At 37.9% G+C, this 22087-nt stretch overlaps 1 protein-coding gene and 1 long non-coding RNA gene across 7 annotated transcripts in view; one reads left to right on the top strand and one right to left on the bottom strand.

Annotated features, from left to right (window-relative positions):
• Positions 1-22087, bottom strand: part of TENM3 (teneurin transmembrane protein 3) — a 2742616-nt gene that overhangs the window by 1560941 nt on the left and 1159588 nt on the right. The window lies entirely within an intron of this gene.
• Positions 8794-11172, top strand: LOC139180204 (uncharacterized). The gene is made up of 3 exons (XR_011564519.1): positions 8794-8949; positions 9030-9115; positions 10770-11172. It is a non-coding gene; the product is annotated as an uncharacterized lncRNA (long non-coding RNA).

Here is a 22087-nt window from a genome sequence, read left to right as displayed (position 1 = left end):
GTTACTACAATTGTTCTTTTTCATTTTCCTTTTCCTTAAGACAAGTTTCAAGTTAAATTTTATACTTAAATACAGGTATTTGAACTATTTGGGCCAATTTTCTATGACAATGAAATCTGAAGCTTCTTTGTAAACCTTTCATAGTCTTGTCAAATGACAACAGACGATAAAATATATTTACCTCCTTTTAACTTTCCAAAGTAAGAGTTTACAAATAGTTTATGTATTCAATAAGTCCTCTTTGAACATCTGCTTCATACAAGGCTCCAAATTATTCCCAAAGGATAAAACAAACACAAAGAGGACCGTTTCCTTCAAGACCAGGAATTTATGATCTAATAAGGCTCTTAATGTCTTCGTGTTATCCTTTTTTGTTGTTGTTAAAAAAAACACACATTAAAATAGCGGAATTCACATTTAGTAAGTCTAACGAGAAGTTGTCTGCTGTACCATGGGAATGAAGTGATATTCATGAATACTTACTATATGTCAGTCATATGGTAGTGCTTTACAAGCATCAACTCATTTTCAAAAATAGTTCTCTTTAAAGCCATTTCAAATTTACCCCAAAATTGAAATACTAGTACAAGTACACAGAGAGACTTTATTCATATTTCACTGACTTTCCAGATGATGCCCTTTCAGGCAAAAGGCCTCATCCAGGATCACATATTGTGCTCACTTGTCCTGACTGGTTAATCCCCATGCAATCTGGAACTCTCCCTAGGTCCTTTCTTAACTTTCACGACTTGAACCGTTTTGGAGGTAACCAACCAGACACTTTGTGGAATGTTCATCAGTGTAGATTTGCCTACTGTTTATTCATGTTGCCGTTGTTTGGTCACCAAGTCATGTCCGACTGTTTGTGACTCCATGGACTGTAGCCCATCAGGCTCCTCTGTTCGTGGGATCTCAAGACTGGATTCAAATGATGCACTTTGGGTTGGCACAGCACACAAGTCAGGCTGTACACTCTTTACCATGTCCTACTGGTGACACAACTTAATTTGTCCCTTTACTGCTAAACCTGCTTTCAATATTTTCTGATTGCCATAGGAATATATATTCCATTCCAAAGTTCAAATAATGAAAATATTACTGAAGTGCCAAAGAAAAATTAATTAGGGCTTCCTTGTCCCATAACTGCTCTAATCAGTTCAGTTCAGTCGCTCAGTCGTGTCTGACTCTTTGCATCCCCATGAACCGCAGCACACCAGGCCTCCCTGTCCATCACTAACTCCCAGAGTTCACTCACACTCACATCCATTGAGTTGGTGATACCATCCAGCCATCTCATCCTCTGTCGTCCCCTTCTCCTCCTGCCCCAAATCCCGGTGGCTAAAGTACTGGAATTTCAGCTTTAGTATCATTCCTTCCAAAGAATACCCAGGACTGATATCCTTTAGAATGGAATGGTTGGATCTCCTTGCAGTTCAAGGGACTCTCAAGAGTCTTCTCCAACACTACAGTTCAAAAGCATGAATTCTCCAGTGCTCAGCTTTCTTCACAGTCCAACTCTCACAGCCACACATGACCACTGGAAAAACCATAGCCTTGACTAGACGGACCTTTGTTGGCAAAGTAATGTCTCTGCTTTGAATATGCTATCTAGGTTGGTCATAACTTTCCTTCCAAGGAGTAAACACCTTTTAATTTCATGGCTGCAGTCACCATCTGCAGTGATTTTGGAGCCCCCCAAAATAAAGTCTGACACTGTTTCCACTGTTTCCCCATCTATTTCCCATGAAGTGATGGGACCAGATGCCATGATCTTCGTTTTCTGAATGTTGAGCTTTAAGCCCACTTTTTCACTTTCCACTTTCACTTTCCTCAAGAGGCTTTTTAGTTCCTCTTCACTTTCAGCCATAAGGGTGGTGTCATCTGCATATCTGAGGTTATTGATATTTCTCCTGGCAATCTTGATTCCAGCTTGTGTTTTTCCAGCCCAGCGTTTCTCATGATGTACTCTGCATAGAAGTTAATTAAGCAGGGTGACAATATACAGCCTTGATGTACTCCTTTTCCTATTTGGAACCAGTCTGTTGTTCCATGTCCAGTTCTAACTGTTGCTTCCTGACCTGCATATAGGTTTCTCAAGAGGCAGGTCAAGGTGCCAAAGCCTTTGACTGTGTGGATCACAATAAACTGTGGAAAATTCTGAAAGAGATGGGAATAACAGACCACCTGACGGACCTTTAGGTGGGCATAAAACCATGATCCTGTCTGTTTGCATATCTTAATATGCAGTGATCCTACTTGTATGTTTCAGATTATTTCTCTTAATTCCCACAATGACCATACAAGCACTCTTTTTTCTTTTTTTAGTCACCATTTGCAAAAAAGGACATTTGTCCAAGGTCACACACATAGGGAGCTAGGATGTGAAAAGAGGTCTTTTGACAACAAACCCCATGTTTTACTACATATTGAGTTATAAAGTCTAGTGGCATGTATAGGCTTTATATGTCATCTATCAAATTGAAATCTTTAATATCTGTGAATGATTTTTTTTTTTTGAGTTAACAGATTGTGAACTATGGAAATAATATGGCACAGTTTAGGTGAAGGAAAAATTTCTCACCATCTTTACAGTATTGATCAGAGTATTTTTCAAACCTATGACTATTGGCTGAACTCTCTGGATGGCTTTTTAATTGTGTCTTTACTTTTACTTTGCTTATATTATTTGTAGTCAAATATTTTAAAATATTATAACCAGTATGTTTTGTTGAAAATAGTCCTGAAGTTAATGTTAAAGAAACTGGATTTTATATCTAGTTGTCACTGACCAGCTGTGAGACCTTACGTAATTTTCTTAATTTCTAGGTTCTTCCATTCTCTTTTCCATAAAATCAAGAAAATACTCTCCTTGCTTTCCCACATACTATGAAATTTAGTACAATGGAGAAATCAGTATGTGAACAGATGGGAAGCACTAGATTTCTCTTTCTTCTCCTTTTATCCTTTCTTGCCTTCGTCCTCCACTTCCACCCCCAATGAACTATGACAAATTGTGCCCTGCTACTCAAGGTGCAGAGAGCACAACTTGCCATGATGAGAAGATAACCCACTTCCTTTCCTGAAGGTTCTGGAGATTCATACCAACTACCCCAAACTTTAAACCAAAGTTCATTACTCTTGGTCTTTCTCTTTCTCACAAAATGATATTTAAATGCCTTGAGAACCCTGATCTTAAAAAATGAAAGGCCTGGTATAGGATGAAGGCTGCTAGCTGGTAGGGAGAACAAAGTACCTTTCAGTCTCTCCAGAATTTTTTTTTCCCCAATATTGAGATACAAGCTTAATATAAACCTCAGTAGGTGACTTTGCTGAGTTAAACTTAGCATTTACAAACCCCGTTTTATTTATTCTCATCTTCCCACACATGCCTCCCTCTCCACTTCCCTTCACCATGCTCCTTCCCTCAGAATGTTTCAGGTTTTTTCTGGGAAGGCTCTGTTGCCTTTTTTCCCTCCAACATCTGTCCTTCTTTTGGCAGAAGACAAAAATGAGTTATCATATATCCTTAGTCAATTCTAATTTGCATGAAGTTTATCCTTGGACTTATTCAAAAGATGTTGCTTATTTTTTTGAGAGGGGATTCTTGAAAAAGGAGGGTGAATGAAAGAAAGCCCTGTGTGCTTGAACAGCATGGAGGGGCAGGGAGCAGATGGGATACTCCTGAAAAAAACACAAGAAGTTCTTATGGGGTGGCCTTGATGATGTATCCATCCACCCCGATCATGATACTTACCATCTAGCTAGATAAGTAGTGAAAGCATTTTTGTTGTTGTTTAACTGCTTGGTCATGTCCAGCTCTTTTGTGATCCCATGGACTGTACCCCACTAGACTCCTCTGTCAATGGGATTTCCCAGGCAAGAATAGGATCTCTCTTTCTCTCTCTCCATTCATTTTTTAATCATTCATCCATTCATCAACTACAGCATTACAGTGTAGGTAGTGTGGCAGGAGTTGGGATAGAAAATTAGAGATAAATAAGACTCAGTCTCTGCTGTCAAAATGCTTACAGTATGGTAGGAAGATTAGATTATATAGCAAAAATCACTTGAAAAAAGTGATTTGGCTTATTCTCTTCCTCAAGGCCAGAACTGGAAATATGCATTTATTCTGAAGATGCAGTGTCTCAACATTTGTTGTTCTAGATCTTGAACAAGAACAATCTTCCATGTATCTGTCAACCACTGAGAACAAGTTTTGCTCACTGCACACTCTACTGATCTCTACTGATATCTTACACAATCAACTCAACTAATAAAATTAGAAACCATGTCTCACAAAGAAAGTAAAGAAAGAATAGAGAAATTATAACTTGTAAATGAATTAAATTTCAATTTACCTTGGTAAAATTTAAATACCTTAAAAAAATGTTACAAACTATACTGAAACTTCACTGTTTAAAATTGGCCATTCTCACTAAGTCAAAACAGAAAAGAAAAAAAAATGAGTCTTATTGTTATATGACTACAGTATAATCTAAAGGAAGCCAAGAATATTGCTTTTTTTTCCCCCACTTTTTTAAGATTACCTAAAACTCACTTCTCTTATTAACCTCATCTTCGAAGAATAGATATTATTGCTTAAAATAAATATAAATTTTCTTCTTGCTGTATTTACTATTTTTTGTATTAGAAAAAATACTAAACCAGTTATTAGTTCAAATCAATAACTGGTCATTATCAATTTGTCCATGTTTAAGTCAAGGTGCTGTTTGTGATTCTTTTATTTGGCAAATGTTGCTTATTTTGTAACCTTTGTAATGAGTAGTTAAGTCAGTGTAATGTGGTATCAGAAGGTCTCAGTTTAATCCTCTTTGTAGTTCTATAAATTTGGGTAAATCCTGTGTGTCCTTTTAGCACCATTATGAAGCTTAAATGACTAAACAAATTATTTGACCCTAGAATTAAGTGATAAATGAATACACATTAAATAATATTACAAGCAGTTTTTTTTTTATTTTATTTTTAAACTTTACAAATTGTATTAGTTTTGCCAAATATCAAAATGAATCTGCCACAGTTTTATTTCTTTTTAAACATCTATTGAGAATCTTAGATCATTATAGCAATATTTCTTAGTAAGTAAACCATTAAGATTTAGGTCAACAATTTTATAATTTAAAAATATGGCATATTAGTCTCAGTTTGTGTGTGTATGTGTGTGTGTGTGTGTGTGTTCCTGATCTGAGGGGAGAGGTATATCCAACTAGATTCATCCTGTTCAAATCATGACCTTATTAACTGGCTGGGAGAGTGTAATAGGACATGCATTTTGGTCTTGGCCTTGATTTCAAGTGTCTGCTTCAATTCTGGGGTAATTTCCAGACAATGTTTTTAGCTGCTCTGCAGTAAAGAGGCCTTTTATTGTCCCATCAGCGTGCATCCTGCTTGAGAACGTGCCGTGGACAGAAGCATGCCACTATGTCCATTCATGTCTGAATCTGCTTCTATTTTCAAGTCCTGGGGGTTTTTCAAAGGTCCACTGAAATACACTCTGCCTGCACTTTACAAATCTCTTTGACCAGCAAGCCCCTCACTGGCCTGTGCTCACAGACAGAAGATGGATTCTGATGTGTGTGAGGGCACTGCGAGAGCCCTGAGAGGTGACAAATGAAAATTGGCCTGTCTGGTAAATTTCCAGGAAATCTGCCAATCTTCATCATGTGCTCTTTATGCATCAAGCCGAGGTCAAAAATTAGAGGTTTGCCTGCCAAAGCTAGCCAGCAGACGCTTTCTGTTGGACCCACATTATTTTAAAGTATTTGTCACTAGTTGCTAGCATTTAAAAATTATGAATTTCCTATAAAACTTGTCTGTTTGAAAGTTGCTAAGAGAGCAAATCTTAAAAGTTCTCATAAGGAAAAAAGTCTGTAACTGTGTACGGTTGATGGATGTTAACTAGACATTGGGATCATTTTACAACATAAACAAATATTGAATTAGTATGCAGCACACCTAAAACCAGGCAGACCTCAGAAGGTAGTGTGGGTTCAGTTCTGGATCACCAAAAGAAAATGGATGGGGCAATAAAGTGAGACATATAAATTTTTCGGTTTCCCGGTGCATATAAAAGTTATGTTTACACTATGTGCGCTGTGTGCTAAGTTGCTTCAGTCGTGTCTTACTCTTTAAGACCCCATGGACTGTGTCCTGCCAGGCTCCTCTGTCAATGGGATTTTCCAGGCAAGAATACTGAAGTGGGTTGCCATTTCCCTCTCCAGGGGATCTTGCAGACCCAGGGATCAAACCCTGATCTCCTGCATTGCAGGCAGATTCTTTACCATCTGAGCCACCATGACAGCATATTAAGTGTGCAATAGCTGATGGCTTAAAAAAAAAAAAAATGTACAGACCTTAATTAAAAGAATACAGCTAAAAAAAATGTGAACCATTATCTAGTAATGCAGGGTTGCTACAGACTGTCAATTTGTAAAACAAAGAAAAAAAAAAAGAATATGCAAACTGCAATAAAGTGAAGTATGCCTATATAATGTTGCATGTCAATTATATTTTAACTAAAAAGAAAAAAAATCTGGGTTTCTGGCTTCTATTAAAAACACAGAAGTGACAAACTGGTTCCACACCCCATGCTGGGGGCTGAGCAGAGGCCCTACTGTGCAGCTGCGAAGAGGACAAACAGGGGGCTTATCTCTGGTTCCACCCTTAGCTGTGTTCCTCAGGCAAGTTGCTTCCCTTCTCTCTGCCTCTGCTTTCTTGACCTTGAAATGGGGACGATAATTAGACCACTCATTCAGGTTGTTGCGGAGATAGAGTAAATGAATATCTATAAACCAAACAGAAGAGTACCTGATCCATAGTATGATTAGTGTAAACACCAGCAATTCCATCAGCTTTCTACGTTGCCCCCAAACCAACCCACTCCATTTCATGGACTATTTTCTAACTTGTAGATGCTGGAATTTTTAACCCTTTGAATCATCATTATTTTCCCTGAAGTGAAATTGTAGATACAGACTCACTAGTCTCCAAAGACTCTAATAACTGGTGCTTTGTTCTGTCTGTGTACAGTCGTGTGTTCCTCTTTGAGACTCTAAGGACTGTAGCCTGCCAGGCTCCTCTGTCCACGGGAGTTCCCTGGTAAGGATACTGGAGTGGGTTGCCATTTCCTACTCCAGGAGATTTTCCCAACCCAGGGATTGAATCCATGTCTCCTGCATTAGGAAGTGGGTTCTTTTACCACTAGAGCAACCTGGGAAGCCCCACTCTAATAAATAAGTGATTCACAAGTTTAAAAGAACTAATTTTTTAATTAAAAAAAAAACAGCTAGCATTCTACAGATTGTTAAAAAATCTAAATTACCATTTGGAAATCCTGATACAGATTTTATAAATAAGTTATCTGTGAAAGACAGCCAGATTAAAGAATCTAAGACTCATGTTTTACCATCAGTTAAAATAGCTTATGAGTAACAAGGCAAGCTTTTGTTTACCATTTCAGCTATTTTTAGATTTAGTTGTGGTACTCTGGAAGTGGAATGTAGATATTTATCTTTTTTTAAAAAATGGATTTGATTGTAATAATGTTTCATGTTGAAAAGGACATAAAATTGATTTTCTGATAAGAGTTCAAGTGATTCAATTAAAAAGCCATTACAAGTGATTATGATAAGTAACCATGATAGGTTTTCCAGCACTGTGGTTCTACAGTCTCTTTCTCCCCAGAAGCAGTGGATAAGACAAAGCACAGGAAGACGAGTTAGAGCTGCAGGTTCTGGCAGGACCATTAGATGCCTGAGCACCTTCCTTAACCTTTCGAGAAGCCTAAGGATTCATCTACACAACAGAGAATTCCTTGTTATGGCAGTTGGGGATGGGGTAGGGGGGTGGGTAGGACAATTGTTAAATGAATTAAGAGAAAACACAGTAAATTTTAATAAAATGCCTCAGGCTAATGGTTGTGTGTGTGTGTGTGTTTTAGCATTTTATACATAGGATCCAATAAAATAAAATAATTGAATTAATCATCCAAAGAGTTTCACATTTTTCAGTTTTTAATGATTCTTCAAGTCCATGGACCTCCTCCTCAATACACGGCACTCAAGTTAAGTATATTTCATCTTATATAAAAAAAATAATTGTGCTAAACAAAAGAGAGAGAAATCTTGTGAACTTCTCTTTCCAACAGTCCAGACTCTATTTTGTACCTACAAACACACAAAGCTGTTAGAAAAGGATGCTAGGCTTCACCATGCTCTCTAAACCAGTAAAAACCAGTGTCAGTGAAAAGCTATGCTTTCTAGTGGTGAGATGCTGGGAAAAAAAATTATCCCATTCATTATTCTGGACAGGTAAGAAATCTCTCCTGGGAAGCCTGTAAAAATCTACTGCAAAGAGTAAAGCTGTAATACACTGTCAGCAACAATTTGCCTTGGTAGGCGATGGACAACATGATCTAATAGCCCCTTTTATTTCTAATTTCTCTGATTCTCCTTTTTCAAGCCTTACACAGTTCTCTTAACCCCATTCTGTTACATACTGAGCCAGAATCGCCCCATGTTCGAGCTACTTTCCAGGTACATCTGGAAAATTCATTTAACACTTTGTTCAGTGGGTTAACTCTTTCAGGACTTACGTGTTCTGAATGAAACCTTTGTGTTTACATGCAAGATATGGTAATTCTTATGAGTTGATACAGACAGTGTTTCCCTACAGAGTCAAAATTAGCAAAGAGCTGGAACAGGAGCTAAATATCTCTCCTTATTTTTAGCTCTTAACAGTCCCTGCCTCCAAAATCCTCCTCTTCTGTAGCAGCCCTGCTACTGCTTGTCTCCCTACTACACTGATCTTGTTTAAAAACACTTAGGATCTCTGTGTCTACAGGATAAAAACCAAACTCATTCAGATGATAATTTCCACAATTCCTACATTTTTTTTGGAAGAAACTGTTTATAGAGCACCTCTTTGTATCAGGTACTGCTCCAGAAGCTGAGGGTACAGCAGTGAAACGCCCTAGCCAGGAAATCTGACCTCATGTGGCTTACCTCTCACAGGAATTCAAGCAAGAAACATGCAAATACATGAAATACAGAATACATGGAGAGTGATGAGTGAAAAATAAAGAAGGAAACCAGGACAGGTAAGGCACTAAATGGACAAAAGTTCACTTTAGCTTGGGTAACCAAAGAAGACTTCTTGCATTATTATACTTATATATTGTACTATTTTTATTTCTACCTGTGTCTTCTCCACTCAGAGGAAGAACCACTGCCTTATACATCTTTGTATTTCAAACGCCAGCTAATATTAATAAAATAAACAGTTAATTAAATGATACATTGTGATCTATTTATCTTCTGTTCTTAAAACAGATTTTGAATCTGTTTTCTAAATTAATCAAAGATGAAACCGGAGGCTTATTTTTGGGCATTTGATTTTGGGGAAAACCACAAAATACAAGTTCTATGAAGGCAGGGATACCTGCCTGTTATGTTCACAACAGAATCCCAAGTGCATAGAATTAGGTCATGGTAGGGACTCAATCATTTTTTGAGTGAAAGAATGAAACATTTGGACAATGAACATCCAGATGTGCCAGTCAACAGAGAAGGAGCTTAGAGTAAGCTTTCCCTTTACAGTTATGTGCTGTGCTATGGCTGTACAGAATCAGAAAGTATGAGAGCATATATGTTATTTTGTCTTCCTGCATCTGATAAGGCAGGAAGTTCCTTTATTCCAATGAGAAAATGGAACAGAAACTGCTACTCTAAAAATCCAGTGTGTATGGAATACACGTCTCATCACAGATGTGCTAGAAAATGATAAACCTCTTGGCTTAAATTAAAAACAAAAGACAAAAAACCCACAGGCTCTCGTTGACAATTAAAACAGTATTCCTCTACCTAATTACTTGGAATACAAAAATCCCAGTGGAAGGGAGAAGGGTCAGAACTTAATACTTTTAGTGGTCATTATTGCTCTTTTAAAAATTAATATCAATGAATTTCAGATGGTTTCCTCTGGAGGAAATTTTCCATGGGATGATAACAGGAGGCAATGAGGAGAAAAAGGAGACAGAGCTTACTGAGGATGAGGGAAGAGGGGAATTTTTCCTGTCTTTTCACATGCTTACCTAGTTCTGATTCTGTTTAAATTACCTGCTGGCAACAAATCATTTCATATTGGAAAAATCCACTAGTACCTCATACAGAACTTTCTGAATTGTACTTCTTAAAAACCAGAACAGTAAATGAAGTCTGAAAAAATAATGGTTAATAAATCCCTTAGTGAAAAAGAAGCATTCCAAGTCAGAAGATCTAGGTTCAAGGCGCGGGTCTACCTTTATTAGTTGTCTTTTGCCAGACCCATATCCTCTTTGAAAAATAATTCTGTTATCTACTCAATGGAGATAAAAATACAGCTATCAGGCATACATTATAAGACCTTGTGAAAATCAAGAAAGTGAGATGTTAATGAAAGAAAAGTGGGAAAATATTTATGGAAATATTAAGTGTGGGCCAAAGAGTAAAACAGGCATCTGTCTCTCATATGCTGATTATCCAGAAAATAAAAAAGGAAGAACAAAAATTATAATATATTTCTCTTTCTCTCTATAATTTCCATTAGAAACTATGTTTTATTATAATTTAAAAATTATGCACACTACAGGTTAAGTTAAATTTCTGCCTTCTTATAGTACAGTATTTCTAGTCTTCCTGGCATTAGGTAGGGCTGATTTTTTTTTTTTTAATTTCCTTTACTGTCCCAATATTTTGGCCACCTGATGTGAACAGCCAACTCACTGGAAAAGACCCTGATGCTGGGAATGATTGAAGGCAGAAGAGGGCCACAGAGGATGAGATGGTTGGATGGCACCACCAACTCTATGGACATGAATGTGGGCAAACTCCGGGAGATGGTGAGGAACAGGGAAGCCTGGCATGCCGCTGTCCTGAGGTTGCGAAGAGTCAGACATGATTTGTGTCTAAACAACAACCGTGGTTTTAGATACTGAATACAATTTCAAAATAATTTTGGTTTTTATGGGTGATAATTTTAAAAGGACTATATAATCAAATGCTTAATAAAAATATCAAATTATTTATAGTGACTTCAGCTCTTAAATTTAAAACTATGATTTTTGCCTATAATTCCTTGCAATAAATATATGTGTGTGTGTGTGTGTGTGTGTGTATGTGTGTGTCATGGCTCTGTTCGCTGGTTGGTGGTATGGCCACTATATTCAAATTGCAGCCAAAACCATATACACCTCCACAGCTTACTGGATAAGTTAACATATCTTTACTATTTTAGATAACTCTTAACCTAGAGAGGTAAAAGTACAAATAACTTTACTTTTTGCTTTCTACAAGTACAGGACCAGTAATACAGAACAGCTCAACATTCTCAAGTCTCTACAAGATACTTTGGAAGCCTTGCCTTGTCATGTCCACCAACCTCCAACCATTAGGTCACCAACTTGCCCAATCTTAACCAAGCTCCTGCTCAAACATTTCCAAAATCTCATTTTTCTTTTCCTCTCCCTCTCCAAGATTCTACTAAGATTCTGTAAACACAGTGATCACTTACTGCAACAAACAATAACCATGACTTTCTTCACCAATAATTATTTTTGTGAGCTGTATTCAGGGAATTGGAATTTGAAAAACTTCCAGAGATTTGAAAGGATTAGCAGCAGGCTTTCTTTTTCAGTTTGAGGAATTATTCTAATAAATTCAAACATCTGTCAAACCGAATTATGAGGGCAAGAAATTAAATTATTATCTACAAAAAGTGGGACTTTTAATGCTTGACTTATACTTCTCAACACAAATGAATCAAAGTTCATTTTCAAATATAAAAGGAAATGCTTGACAAACTAAACATTTGTGCAGTAAAATTAGCTAATTTTTTTTTTTTTTTGCAAACCACAAGACCCTTGGTGATAGATAGTCTTTGGGCTGTGCTATGTCTGCAAATATGACTAGTTTAAGTTTTCTAAATTTTGCACTTATTGTAATATGTGAGACATTTTCCTTGGTGATAATTTAATCCCAAGAAGCCTGGACTAAAACAAAAGTGTTTTTCTGACTCTGTTGCACAAGTTTAACTCTTCTCACCTGAAATGGGTGTTACACATGTAACAAATAGTGAACAGACTTTCATTAGCTATCTATCAATCACTCACGTGTATAAAGAATCCTTCATCTGTGTATTTTAAAATGATGTACTAAAAAATGGAAATTATGCTTTCAGATAAAAGCAGTTCTAAAAATATATTAAATGTAGGTTTAAATTTAGATAATGTGGCAGTAGATTTCACTTAAAAGAGAGAGGATTTCAAAGTGAAGGACAGCAAAAGGAGGCCTACAGTCATACCAAATTTGTGTTTGACAAGTAATAAGACTCATCAAGTCTGCGTGCAGAAGTAGTAAGAACTCTATCTTAATGAAAATGTGGACATAGATCTTAGAGACTGTTGCTCTAAGATCATCCGATCTAGTCCCTGGTGTCAGGCATCTCACACTGAGTGTGACTGGCAACTAAAAACTTTATCAGAAGCCTTTTTTAATTCAAGTATAGTTGATTTAAAATGTTGTGTTAGTTTCTGCTGTACAGCAAAGTGATTTAAAGCTACTGAAAACTCTCTTGTTTCTGTCGTTTATCTTGTTATCTTGTTAGTTGCTCAGTCATGCCCGACTCTTTGCGACCTCATGGACTGCAGCTCACCAGGCTCCTCCGTCCATGAGATTTTCCAGGCAATGATACTGGAGTGGGTTGAGAGAGTATTAACAGAAAAATCAGTCTTCCTCTACCATCCAACAAGGCTTCAGGTAGTTTCCGTTTATTTAAACAAACAAAAAAGCAAGCAAAAAAGAATTAGAAGAATTCCCACCTGGGACTTCCAATTCTCAACCTCTCTTGATTTATTGTGTGGTCAGAGTTAAGAGGACAAAGGGTCTGAAGGATGGAGAAATGTCTGGGAGCACGTATGAGTATTTTAAGAGGAAACAATAAAACTCCTAAGTAGATGCTGATGAAAATAATGTTTTACAGTCAGTAAGTAGCTGACTGCTGATTTTAAAAAGCAGTGGCAGGCAAGTTTCTCCAAAAGCAGATTAACAGATCCTAGAATGTGTTGATAGACATTTTCAATCTCACACAGAATAAGAGAAAAAAAAAAAAAAGAAAAGAAAAAGAGTTTTAGTTTCAAATAACTCCAAAAAAGCTGTACTAAAACAGTCATTTTAATTATCACAATAGTACATCAAGCAAAATGTTTACCTAGACCCCAAATCACTAACTTCATTAGCTGCATGATAGAGGTCAAAAAGAAAACCAAAACAATTATTGAAATAAAATAAAAACTAAACGTATTGTTCCTGTCTCTCCCCAGTGTCTTGAGTCATTATTCTTGTGCTAAGTGAGAAGTTCCACGAAGTGTATTAACTATTTGGGACCATGAAAATGCTATTAATTATACTGATGCAATAACATACCTTTCATAAACTCTCATTTGCTATAGAACCATCCTGGCCTTATAAAAGAACACACTCTGACTAAGTTGAGATAACCATGATACCCCATGGAGTCAAATTCTCCAATAACATGATATTTTGCAGTGCCTCAAGCTTTAGATCAAAAAAAGTCCTCTTTTGGTCAAAAGAGGAACGATGGGAATGCACCAGAAAAAGTAGAAATAGGCCAATATACAGTGACTGCAGTCAGGAAATTAAAAAACGCTTGCTCCTTTGAAGGAAAGCTATGACAAATCCAGACAGTGTATTAAAAAGCAGGCATCACTTTGCTGACAAAGGTCCATATGGTCAAAGTTGTGGTTTTTCCAGTAGCCACATATAGATGTGAGAGTTGGACCATAAAGAAGGCTGAGCGCTGAAGAACTAATGCTTTCAAATTCCGGTGCTGGAGAAGACTCTTGAGAGTCCCTTGGACTGTAAGAAGATCAAACCAGTCAATTGTAAAGGAAATCAACCCTGAATATTCACTGGAAGGACTGATGATGAAGCTGAAGCTCCAATACTTTGGCCACCAGAAAAGACCCTGATGTGGGGAAAGATTGATGGCAGAAGAGGACGACAGAGGATGAGATGGTTGGATGGCATCACCGACTCAAAGGACATGAATTTGAGCAAGCTCCAGGAGACAGTGGAGGACAGAGGAGCCTGGCGAGCTGCAGTCCATGGGGCTGCAAAGAATCAGACACAACTTAGCGACTGAGCAACAACAGCAGGATGAGACATTGTGCTTTAGTCATCAAGCGAGTAGCCCTGATGCTGCCTCTCACTCTCTGTTTATTAACTCTCTGTTAATAAAATTGTAAAGCCTGACAAGACACTCTCCTGTTAGCAAGGCCGGTGCAGGCAGCCATTGGATTGGCAGCTGCAGACGCTCTTCTTGGGCCCAGTTCCAAGCCCACTCCAACCCTGGAGCCTGCAGAACGCTTTGTGGGAGCATCACACACCAGAATCTGGCCATGTTTGGGTAACTGTTCTGAAACTATTAATGTTTGTGTTTATTTCACATTTGGAGAGGTTAAAATTTCAAAAGTGTGTCTCTATTTACATACAGCTTAATAGGCTCCCCTATTTTGAAAAATTCATTTTAAATGTCAAACCTTTCATGGAACTTCCAATTTTAGTAGTTCTAACTTTTACTGCATGTTGAGTGAAACAAAAATATTGACTAAATAGTCTATATGGCAGACATGTTTTAGGTGGATTTGTGTTTTATTTATCATAACACCTATATGCAATAAATGGTCTAACATGAAGACAAACTACTTACTTAGTTCCCAGAATATGCTTGTTGGGAGGGATCCATATGTGTACTAAATCTGATCTTCCTCTAAATATCTACAACTCACAGGTTGAAAGCAACAGGCATAAAGAACAGTAAGTGCTGAAAATCAGATCCACCTGCCTTTCAAATCTCACGAGTGTGTTGGATAAACAGACAGATAACCTATGCAAGTATATGTCACCTTGAACAAGTGACTTGACTCTCTCAACTTTAATTTTGTACTTTTAAATAGTGTTTTGGTGAGAATTAAATAGTATAAACAATCAAAACATGTGGGTTATTGCTTGACACAGTGTAAGTATTCAATATCTCTTAGCTCCTGTTCTTTCTTCTAAAACTTGAAAGTTTTAGATTCTCTATATATCTGTGAAAGCATGGATTAAACACAAAGATTCACAGTAGGATTACTTTCTACAGCAAATGGTGTATAAAGGGTATTTATATACCGTACATGGGCTCCCCAGGTAGTGCTGGTAGGAAAGAACTTGCTTGCCAACGGAGGAGATGTAAGAGACATGGGTTCAATCCCTGGGTCAGAAAGATCCCCTAGAGGAGGGCATGGCAACCCACTCCAGTATTCTTGCCTGGAGCATCCCATGGGCAGAAGAGCCTTGTGGGCTACGGTCTATAGGGTCACAAGAGTTGGACACAACTGAAGGGACTTAGCATGCACGCACGCATGCATACACCACTTACAGCACGTTTGATAAATTGCCTAATTTACACATGTCTCACGTGTGTACATCTGGGTCAGAAACCTGTCCTTTGAATAGGGGTGAGTGTCTCTCAATAACCTTGATAATGGCTACTTAGCATCTGATAGGATCAGTCTCATTGAAAGCATGTTTTAAAACATACTGGTTCTTAATAGTGACCTGTAAAGGTAAATGGCTTTGTGAATATGGGATCCATACTGTAATAATCTGTTGGGGGTTATTATAATATTTTTTCTTTGGTTTACAAGGTGAACATATACTGAGAATAACCCTGGCATGCAGTTCATGAGGCTGTTCTGCTGGTCTTAAGCACGGCTTCACCTCCCTGATGTCCAGTGTGGGAGGAAAGATTTTTCTAGCAGCAGCATGTGGCTCAGCAGCAGATACTACAGGCAATTATGCTGGTTGTTCTGAAGCTTCTTGTATATTAGGACACTGCTGATAGGCTTCACTGTCCAGGTAATTGTAAGTGCCAAGATTTTATCTACTATTTTTCCTAAACACTTGATCTCTGGGGCAATCAACCTCTCTATCCACCTCTCCCTCTCTTTGTCTTCTAGAATATAGTACCCTGGGCATGACCCACCACAGTAAATACACAGTCTTTTAAATGAATAGTTTATATCTTGACCCTGGTGTATCCACATTTAATGCTTTACCCTGTACTTCAGTTCAGTTCAGTCGCTCAGTCGTGTCCGACTCTTTGCAACCCCATGAATCACAGCATGCTAGGCCTCCCTGTCCATCACCAACTCCCGGAGTTCACTCAGACTCACGTCCATCGAGTCAGTGATGCCATCCAGCCATCTCATCCTCTGTCGTCCCCTTCTCCTCCTGCCCCCAATCCCTCCCAGCATCAGAGTCTTTTCCAATGAGTCAACTCTTCGCATGAGGTGGCCAAAGTACTGGAGTTAGTCTCAGAAAAAAATTTCTAAAGGTGTTTTACATTATACATCCAGGAGAAGAGTAAACATCTACAAAGTTCTTACATACCTACATTGGACAAAAATAATTTTATTACATGTTCATTTAATTCATTGTACCACTTTGGTTTTGAGAATGCCTTATTTGGAAGCTTTGTTTTATTGCTCAACTACTTTTTGGGTACCTGATATTTTGTTAAGAGTTGTCATTTATCAAGCACTTACTTTGGGATGAGTACTGGGACAAGCTCTGCTTATGTATTAAAATTTCACAAAAGTGTCTAAGCTTAAGTATTATTTTTATTCCCATTTTTTAGATGAAGACATTAAAACTTAGACAATTTCAGTAATATGCCTAAGACCACTTAGTGTTAAGTCCAGATTTGAACCCAGAGATATGTATCTAAATCATTTCTCAGTTTTTAACTATTTTAGATGTTTTCAACAGTATGCTGCTGCATAGTCGCTTCAGTCATGTCTGACTCTATGTGACTCCAGAGACGGCAGCCCACCAGGCTCCCCCGTCCCTGGGATTCACCAGGCAAGAACACTGGAGTGGGTTGCCATTTCCTTCTTCAATGCATGAAAGGGAAAAGTGAAAGTAAAGTCGCTCAGTCGTGTCCGACTCTTAGCGACCCCATGGACTGCAGCCCACCAGGCTCTTCCATCCATGGGATTTTCCAGGCAAGAGGACTGGAGTGGGGTGTCATTGCCTTCTCCATTTCAACAGTATACATATGGCTAAAAAAATGTTTTGGGATGCTACAACAAAGATTACTTTCTATAGTATTTGCTTGACAGTTGAGAAAAAAAAAAACTGAATCTGAAGTCAGGAAATAAAAATGTATGGCAGAAATTGATCAACATATGTTCTCTTTATTTTTGCAATTCAATAATTATAGAATTTTATTTCTTAAAGTAGAATGCTAAGATGTAGAAACCGGAAAGACAAAGATTCGACACAGCCATATATCACAGCCTAGCTTCTGGAGGAAGTGTGGCAGGTTGTATTTGAGCAAAAAACATTTGAAATAACTATTTCAAGGTGGTCTTTAAAGTGGAAGAATACAGTTTTCCATCTGAATCAAAAAATAATTTAATAGATTAACTAATTAATATAAACATGAACCCACCCATGTATTTGACCTCTTAGCTAATTTTTTATCCTAGAAGGTAATGGGGGCAATGCCAATACTATCTTAACTACTGTGGCACCAGCAGGGCTCCCTGCATACAGACACATTTTCTATGTTTTTTTTTCCCCTTCTTCTAATTTGAACCCAGGTGGACAGAGGTGAGTCTGTGATAGATTATTGGGAACCACGGTTTGCAGAAAAAATTAGGCAAGATTTTTAAATTGACAATTTTTAGATTGACAATTTCGTTCCAAGTTTCCTTCTGCATTTCTGTGCTCCAGTTTTAATTATCACTTTGAGTAAGTGTACTGGATGTATACTTATCAACTCCTCATTTCCCCTGTGGACCACACTGTGGGTTACGAAATACAATTTCCATTTTGTCTGCTGATGGCCTAAATAAAGTACACACAAAACAACAAGGATGGGCTTCTTAATTTAGCAGGATAAAATGCTCATATAACAGTGGCCCTGGGGTTTAGATTAGAGGAGAAAAAGAACTAGATTCCACCTCAGTGGAGTTGGATAATTTCTAAAAGATTTAGCACAAAAGAACTGGGCCATCCCACACTATGAACACTTCAAAAAATCTAACACTGATATATTAATTTTTTCACATTCTTTAATACAGGGATCCATGGCATACATGCAATTATATCTTATGATATTTTAAGCACAACTATCATAGGAACAAAATTGTAAAAGAAATGTTAAGGATATGAATATCATGGCAAGTTTGTATTAAATATATGTTGAACTGTAAAATATATGACATACATATCATGCATCATTGAATTCCATTAGCCTCTTCCCTGTGTAAGTGTAATAAATACCAGAATAAAATATCTTAACAGAAAAATATATTAAAAATTAAAAATTTGAATAACCAATACATATTTTTTTAAATGAACTTTCCCACCAGTGAGCTATGTTTTTTAGTTTCTTCAACATAGTTCCTCTAAATATACGACCATTTTTTACTCCAAACCAATACACATTCCAGGCCATAATCCTTATCAAAATCATTGCTGTCATTATCATCAGGCACATTTAATGAGTATTCATTATCACCTGAGCCTTAGGAATTCATAAAGTTACACAGTAGAGTAAGGAGTTAGCAAGTTAGTGGACTGTCAGCATATATGAAAAAGATCATGAATGGGGCCAATGAAAGAAACATGGTGGTCTGTGAATGTTACAAGGCTTCACTGAGAAAGTAGCACTTGATAATGGACCTTGTATAGTTAGAATTTACATAATAACTTCAGAATCAAAAGCATATTTCACTCTGGAACACAGCAGGAACAAAGGCATGCTCCACTTCAGCCCTTTGACTCAAAAGTTTTACACAATGAGAGATGAGATTGGAAGGAAACAAACGTTTTATGAAGGTTACTGGACTCTGACCTACGTATGCTATTTGTACTTGACACAGGAGGCAATGAAGCTCACTGATGATTTCTGAGTAGAGGGAATGATAATTGCAAGTTTATATTTGGAAACTCCTGACATTATAGAGGAAGCTGCAGAGACCAGCTGGGACAAAGGAGAACATGTCCTGAGTGGCTTCTGGCTTCATACACTGGCATTTTTCTGTTCATATGTGTTACGCTTTTTGTTTCCACCCTTAGCATCAGATCAGATATATTTGGCTATACTTTTGGAAAGTAGGGTAAATGACAGTTTAATATAAGAACACAGATATTCCAAGCATGCTATAGATCCCACTGCCTAAAGAGAGGTAGACCTTGAATGACAGAACATTCCAGATGGCAGAAGGTGTGAAAATGCTGGGAGAGCAACAGAGGAGAGAGGGTTTGAGCCAGTTCTACACAGGCATGTAGTCTTTAGTTCTCTACTACACAGGTTAAAGGGCAGTAGGAAACAACTAATTTACACTTGACTTCCATGCATTGATTTTGTTATCTTCCCAATAGATACAAATCAAGTTGTGCTCTTGGAGCAGTGCTTGACAGGGCAGACGATACACACACTGGTGGATAGAACCAGTTTAACAGCAAAGTACTGATGATAATTCAGAGAGCCATCTGCATTTACTGCGTAAGAAATTGTTGTATAATTTCAATGGTGCCTTTGATGTTCTCCATGTAAATGTGCACACATGCAAAATTGTTAACATCTAACACCAAACAACTCTTCCATCACCATTAATTCTAAATACAATGATTGAATATTAACTTAACCTAATAATAAATTAAGAGCAAGGCAAAAGCATGATATACAATGAAGATAATATCAGTATGACTGCCAAATGGACCAAAAATTAGTAATTTAGAGTAGAATTCTCATGAATGAGATTAATGCCCTTATAAAAAGGCTCCAGGGAGATCTCTAGCCCCTTTGTCATGCGAGGATACAAGGAGAAGCCTGTAACCCAGAAGAGGACCCTCATTTGACCATGTGGGTACTCTGGCCTCAGATTTCCAGACCCTAGAACCTTGAGAAATACATTTCAGTTGTTCCCAAGTTACACAGTCTCTAGAGTTTTATTACAGCATCACAAACGAACCAAGGCAGATAGTACTTAGTGAATAAAGTTCTCATCATTTTCTTTGAGTCCTATCAATATCCTCTAGTCTTCCTTGAACGACTCTTAAAACTATGATCTTTATCATTGTTACCCTTCAGGCAGTTCATAAGTTTCTCCCTTTTCTACTAGTCGATAATTTTTCATCTACCTCTGGAAAAGTAAGAAATATTCTTAAACAATATGTTTATAATGATGAGTGATGGTATTCAAACAAAGCTTGGGCATTTAAAAAATAAGGAAAAATAAAAGAAAAAATATTCTTAGCAGAAAAATATGTCTGTCAGTATGTTAAGATTATATATATGGTGGTGCTAGTGGTAAAGAGCCCGCCTGCCAATGCAAGAGACATAAGAGACGCAGGTTCAATCCCTGGATTGGGAAGATACCCTGGAGGAAGAAATTACAATTTGTTCTAGTATTCTTCCGTGGAAAATCTCAGGGTCAAAAGACCCTGGCGGGTTACAGTCCATAGGGTCACAAAGAGTTGGATACAGCTGAAGCAACTTAGCATGCACACACATGCACACATATATATGTGTATGTGTATATATATATATGAAGTGAGGTGAAGAGAAAGTTGCTAAGTCGTGTCTCTTTGTGACCCCGAGGATTATACACTCCTTGAAATTCTCCAGCCAAAAATACTGGAGTGGATAGCCTTTCCCTCATCCAGGAGATCTTTCCAACCCAGGGATTGAACCCAGGTCCCCCGCATTGTAGGCAGATTCTTTACCAGCTGAGCCACAAGGGAAGCCCATGTACATGTATATTTAAACACACACATATATAAACCCATATATATATATATATATATATATATATAAATTCCTTTCCTCCGCATGTCTCATTCTTTCCGTAATAAAATGATCTCAGCATTTCACTCCACTGTCTGATTGCACTGATACTGCAAGACCATCGCAGCCTTTCTACTGCAGCATTATTTCTAACACCACACTGCTCCGGAAGCATCTACCATCCCCTCGGGCACCTGCTGTAATTCCCAAATATGCTCCCCTCTCCCCTTTAAAAACTAGAGCCAACCCAACAATCAGGCTAAAGTTAGGAAATACAAGGACCAAAGAAATGCAAACTAAGTCTATTAAATGGCAGGGAGTGCAGATATCAGCGATGCCTCTGCCTTTGGGTTATGGTCAATCAACTCACAAGCTCTGTTTTTCATGAAGTGGCTATATTAGCAAACTGGCCAGAACTCTTTCTCTGATTTCTCATACATTTTTTTTTAATCTCATGAAAATGTTTTCTAGTGACATTGGCTTTTACTTATCCACCTGTGGTTTACAGACACACAAACAGCAGGCAGGTCAAATCTCCTCCCCTGAATGCTTCCCACTCCACGGGGGTTGGCCTGGGAAGCTGCAAATGCAGAGACCTGGGCCTGGCCAGGGCTTGGGGAGCAGACCCCAAGGTGCAGAGAGGTTCCTTGAGGGACAAGCCCATGTGCTTCTTTTCCTTCTAGGAGGAAACGAGGAGCTAGATCATTGGCAGGAACCCTCCTGCCTGCTGGGCGCTCAGCTAGGAATCCCAGAATATCAGAACCAATTATATTCAAATGTAAGTACAAAAAAGTCATTTTGACTCGAATATAAATGATTCTAGCTGCCATGTTGTATTACCCACTCCACTGCTCCTCTTCATTAGCAGTGATAATTGAGCGATGACTGCGTGCACTTAATGATAATATGATTAACGGTGTATTTACCAACCTTGCTGGTGAGTGCCCGCATAAAGGGAGTGTTTCCTATAAGCTATTGTCATCATCACCTGCAAACACAAGCCACTGAAGCCACTGTGTTTGTAAAGTCTGGAGACAAACTGTTACTGAATCTCAAGACTGTCCCGTCACTTTATCCCTGTTGTCTTGTGGGTACCGCGAAAGCCTTCATTAACAAGAAATAAGAATGAATGCTATGGAGTGAGAAAGAGGAGATGTAAACAGCTGCTCTT

Source organism: Bos indicus, chromosome 27 (assembly GCF_029378745.1).
Source record: "Bos indicus isolate NIAB-ARS_2022 breed Sahiwal x Tharparkar chromosome 27, NIAB-ARS_B.indTharparkar_mat_pri_1.0, whole genome shotgun sequence".
NCBI lineage: Eukaryota > Metazoa > Chordata > Mammalia > Artiodactyla > Bovidae > Bos > Bos indicus.
This window is presented reverse-complemented; position numbering and strand designations above follow the sequence as displayed.